This window comes from Periplaneta americana, chromosome 12 (genome assembly GCF_040183065.1).
Source record: "Periplaneta americana isolate PAMFEO1 chromosome 12, P.americana_PAMFEO1_priV1, whole genome shotgun sequence".
Taxonomy (NCBI): domain Eukaryota; kingdom Metazoa; phylum Arthropoda; class Insecta; order Blattodea; family Blattidae; genus Periplaneta; species Periplaneta americana.
Genome location: NC_091128.1, coordinates 131653111 through 131659328, shown reverse-complemented (window position 1 = coordinate 131659328; position 6218 = coordinate 131653111).

The following is a 6218-nucleotide window of genomic DNA, read 5'->3' as shown; positions in this document are numbered from 1 at the left end:
GTTCGGGATATTATTTATAATAAGAAAGTAAGCAGTATGACGCCCTGAAATTGTAGAAACATTAATTAAAAATATATGACTACTTACGGTGTTTGAAACTTCTAAAAATTTCCAAGAATATTCCTTAGCTCTAAGTACGAGAGAGATTTGAGCATCAGTTGTCAGAGAGCACTGATAATTAGCTTCACCCTGGGGCTCACATTGAACAATGAAATGGACCAGTCAAGGTAAAGTAAATTACCGTGTGGGCGCTCCGTGAGAACAAGTACAACCGTTACGAAAATAACACACTCCGACCAGACAGAGCACGAGCTCCATACCACGTGACCTAGGTTAAGGTTCACGTCAGTTAGATGTTCGTATCTGCTTCTGACAGCCAGACTCAAGCAAGCTTAGTTTATTGTATAACAAAACTACAGGGATGATAATTATATTGAAATGCTCATTCTATTAATTACTTACACATTTTTTGTGAATGGGCCTAAATAATACGTACAAAAATCTTATTTACAAAACCTATATTAATCTTAGTAATCAATTGGTATCAATGGAAAAGACGAACAAATTGAATTTGAATGAGAAACTGTCAATTTTTATTATTATTATTATTATTATTATTATTATTATTATTATTATTATTATTATTATTATTATTATGTTACGGCATATTTATTAATATTATACTTACTTACTGGCTTTTAAGGAACCCGAAGGTTCATTGCCGGCCTCACATAAGCCCGCCACTGGTCCCTATCCTGAACAAGATTAATCCAGTCTCTACCAACATATCCTATCTCCCTCAAATCCATTTTAATATTATCTTCCCATCTACGTCTCGGCCTCCCCAAAGGTCTTTTTCCCTCCGGCCTCCCAACTAACACTCTATATGCATTTCTGGATTCGCTCATACGTGTTACATGCCCTGCTCATCTCAAACGTCTGGATTTTATGGTCCTAATTGTGTCAGGTGAAGTATACAATGCGTGCAGCTCTGCGTTATGTAACTTTCTCCATTCTCCTGTAACTTCATCCCTCTTAGCCCCAAATATTTTCCTTACTTACTTAATTTTGAGGGCCTCTCCACTTTTCAGTGGTTACCCTTTATTCCCATTTTCCATCTGCGTCTGTCATTCCAATCCTGCTCATTTAGTCCCTTATCATTCATCATTCTCAATATTCCAGCCCTCCATGAATTTCTAGGTCTTCCTCGTTTCCTTCTACCAGCTGGAGACCACTGAAGTAGCACGTTTGGCCACCTCCCCTCATCCATCCTCCTTACATGACAATACCACTGAAGTTCTCAATTCTTGCAATCACCGATTCTTCCATGTTCATTATCCTTCTAACATCCTCGTTTCTTCTCCTTTCCAGCCTGGATATTCTAGCACCTCTCCTTATGCCGTCCATTTCAACTGCCTGTATCTTACTTTTTTGGCCTTCCGATAGACTCCAACCTTCAGCCCCATATGTCAAATTCTTTCCACTATAACCTCAAGAATTCTCTTTTTTGTTTGCATTGTTATTGTCCTGCTCCATAGCACTCCATTCAACATCTTTATTGCTCCTCTACCCTGCATTATCCTATAATCTATATCCGCTTTACAATTTCCAGTCTCATGCAAAACCGGCCCCAAATATTTAAACTCCTTCACTATTTTAATTATTCCTTGGGGCAACTTCATATTTCGTCCATCTCCACCTATCACCAGTTATTCGGTTTTACTCATTAACTTTCAGTCCCCCTGCTTCAAATGCTTCAAGGAGTTTCCTTACCATAAATTTTACATCTTCTCGACATTGCGCAATTATCACCTGATCGTCTGCAAATAGCAGCGAGTGCACTGTCTCATTGCGAACTGGAATTCCCATTTCTCGACATGAATTATTCCACTGCTTCAGTATCTGCTGGATATATATTTTAAACAAGGTAGGGGATATGCTACAGCCTTGTCTCAAGCCTTTGGTTGTATAGAAGGCAGCTGATAACCTTTTTCCTATCTTAACAACAGCTTGACAGTCTTTATATAGCCTCTGAATTAACGCTATTAGGGGTAAACTAACACCAATACCTTTTATTTCTTCCCACAACTGCTTTATAGGAACCGAGTCGTATGCTTTCTCTAAGTCAATGAATACTAAATGTGTTTCCTTTCCTTTAGCATACATTTTTTCACTTATCTGTCTCAAATTAAATATAATATCCATACAACTCCTTCCTGTAGTAAAGCCTGCCTGATCTTCCGATATCTTCCCTTCTATTTCTTCCTCTAATCTATTCTTGATGATACTATTAAAAATCCTGCTAATGGAAGGCATGACACTTATTCCCGTGTAGTTGTTGGGGTCCTTCTTATCCCCTTTTTTATGGATAGCGGAAATATATGATATTTTCCAGTCTTCTGGAATTTCATCTCCTTCAAGAATTTGGTTGAACATCTTAGTAATAAGCATTACTAACAGAGGAACCTTATTCTCAAACACCCTTAATCTCTGTTCCTCTCTCAAAGTGAGAGTCCAAGTTCCACAACCATACAGAACAACCGGTAACATAACTGTTTTATAAATTCTAACTTTCAGATTTTTTTACAGCAGACTAGATGACAAAAGCTTCTCAACCGAATAATAACAGGCATTTCCCACATTTATTCTGCGTTTAATTTCCTCCCGAGTGTCATATATATTTGGTACTGTTGCTCCAAGATATTTGAATTTTTCCACCTCTTTATTAATATTATACTATATTAATATTAGCCTATACTAGAACATATTCATGAACATCCTTATAAAATCTTTGAAATGTAATTTTTCACAGCCATCCAATTTTCAACAAATTTTAACTTCCGTTAAATCTTGTAAAGTAAAAAAAAAGCTTGTGTCATTACTACAATTATACAAGTAGTTTATGTTAAAAATATGAACCGCCAAATGCACAAAACGTTAAACGAACGTTTCACAATGAAGTCAAATGTCAAACTAACGAACGGGTGAATACTGCTCTTAAATTGAGTTTAAAATCGACAATGCAGAATATTTAACATCTGCACTACAGAACTGTCAAAAAAACCTTTTCAATACATTTCATAACAAGGTAAATTTCATATTTTATTGGCTTCATTTTATTACAAGGTCCGTACTAGGCGGTAGGTCTCTCAATAATAAAGATAGCACTGTTATAGCAATTCGAATGTGCCGCAGCACCAAGCACAGAGATTATATTGAAGGAGGGATAAGAGGACTATGCCTTATGTGAATGCATGTTTTGTTACTCTAACCGTGAAAAATTAGAGAAGAGAAAACGATTATGAACAAAAATATTACTCTAATCTAAATACGTCATTTTATTTAAGTTCAAGGGGGGGTTAACTCCGGTAACCCCACCCCTGCGTACAGCCCTGATTACATATAATCATTCTTAATGTTACGGAGAATTTTCACACAGTTCTAAGCCGAAAAAATGCATTAATTATCAAAGAATTAATCACATAATTAGGATTATAATTAGGAAGGATAGAAAGCTAGCCAAAAGTACGAGATTGATTTGATCAGCACCCAAAATTTTCCCTTTCTGTAATGCATTCTCTCGTGCTCAAGGATTGGTATGATAATATTTCCTGGAATAATAATGGAAAATGGTATGATGTCAGCCTATACGTCCCACAATTATTAAATTACGTTTTCAGACATATATTTCTGTACTTTTCAGTTTTCTTCTTTGTTGTATTACTTAATTATTCAGAAAATTTTCAAAATAAAGGCGTAAGCAGCAAAAGTGGATTTAATTGATGCGTCAGATACAGTATTAGGCCTATGTATTGAGGAAGAAAATTTCAAATTAAAAAAAAATAAATAAAATACTGTAATATAAATAATTTCTGAATGAAAAGGCAAACCCTTTAGAGGAACAAAAGCATTTGAAGAGTCCAGTGCAAGAATGATGGATGTCATTTGGAATACATTTTGCAGGAGAAGCAATTGAAAGTTTGAAATGCTTAGTGCTCAAAGCTTAACTGTGATTTTCCGATCATTACTGGACAATGACTATCAGTGTTAATGCCACATAACTCTCTATGTACATTCTATACGTCTTAAGCTATGCATTGACAGTCTTGGTTCATTTTCGACAAGAAAGTGACATCCATCATTCTTGCAGTGGACTCTTCATTTACATTGCTACAAAGAACTTGGTGTTCAACAATAAGCCTAATGTCTAAGCGCCTGCACTGTATGCTCTCAAGAACCCGCACATTTCCTTAAGAGCGATGAGTGTACTTTGTCTTGCTGATAAGTGAACGTGTTGGATATGTATTGCTTGTAGTATAAGCACGTAATACAGGCGCTTTGACATCCCTGTTATGGACGGTTAAACAATGATTTAAAGGTAGGTTACAAAGAGAACCTCATACAAAAGAAGAGCAAGTGGTGAAAACAAGGAGGAGAAGAGAAATATTGTCTGTTGTACATTAGAAGTTAGTTAAGAGAAAAGAGTAGGGACTCTATAAAATTCAACTTTTTAAGATAATGTTTCTATACTCTTAACACACAGGGTGTTATCTCAAATATCTCCATTTGGTCAGTAATTGATACTCGTTCAAACATGGTTTCTTGTAAATAGTTCTCTTAATCTAACACAAAATATTTCAATTTCCGGTAATTTCATCACTATAGAATTTTGTTATTGTAGGTTTAATTTGTAATTCAGTAAATACAAAAATATTCTTTGTTCTTAACTTCTATGATAAAATGTCCAGCTTTCATTAATCAGGTATTCTTGTCGCACTTTAATTTTTATTGTAATTGTAATTGTAACTTTAATTTTTATTGTAATTGTAATTGTAAATTTAATATTGATTGCAATCTTATTGTTCATGTTATAGTTGTAATCTCCTGGTAGAGGGACAGAGAAGGCCTGACGGCCTTATCTCTACCAGGTTAAATAAATAAATACTAAATATTAAATAAATTCAATTCGAAATATTAATTTAAATGTGAATATGTTGATAACATTTATAATTACTCTTACAATTAAATGGTGATATTGAAATAGTGAAATTTAAAAATTTAAATTATTCCTTTAGAAACTCAGTGCTCTTATGCATGATATTATATTATTTCATAATTTTATTCTTATCCATTTCCAAAGTCATTACGGTAGTGACATGTTCTAGTTTAATGGGACACTCTTAATGTAAATATTTGAAAACACGTAGATCTCACATTGACTAATATAAATATTATACATCATTATTACTGGAAAACATATAGGCCTAAAATACAGGTATACATGTATACAGGGTGTTTCCGGGCTAGTGTTACAAACTTTCAGGGGTGATGACGAAGGGCACATGTATCAATTTGAGATAAGGAAACCTGGTCCGGAAATGACTGAGTCCAAATTTACAAGCAAAAACAGTTGTGTGGAAATGGAATTGTAATTTGGCACCACGTGCTCTTCTTCCCTTAACCTTTGGAACAATCGTCGAAAGATGGTATGGGTCAGATGTCTCCTACGTGGGTACTTACCAGATACAATCTGTGAGCTTGTCTACTGTTCCCATTCGCTCATCCGTATTCGAAAATCATGTCTGCATATTCCGCTCTCGTGTACTCCATTTCACTAGGACTGATCGACTGGACACTGCAACTTGTACACATACACTGCTGTCTACAGACGTGCATATCAGGACCGACCATGTCCGTTACACATTACGCTATCTGCATTGCTTCAGTGTAGTTTCCTGTCCCCACACCTCAGACAGCGCATTGAATGGAATACTGTAAGTAGACAACGTAACCAACGTCAGATGAATACAGTATGTGTAAGATGTACAGATAAATACACATAAGATGTACAGGGGAATAAAGTTATTTCATTTCCACAGAACTATTTTTGCTTGTAACTTTCGATTCGGTCATTTTCGGACCAGGGTTCCTGATCTCAAATTAGGCCTAATACATGTGCCCTTCCCCATCATCCCTGAATGTTTGTAACACTAGCCCGGAAACACTTTGTATATGTATGTATATATGTATATCATTAAGTAATAGATAGGATTTAAATTTATACTTACTTTTATGAATTGGATATACCTAAGGCATCGTGCCATTTGCAATATAACTAAGATTGGTTTACAGCATATCATATTGTAGCATAATACCTACCGGTATTCAATTGTTCACACAGTATTAATATGTTGGAATTCACACAGAAATTTTATATT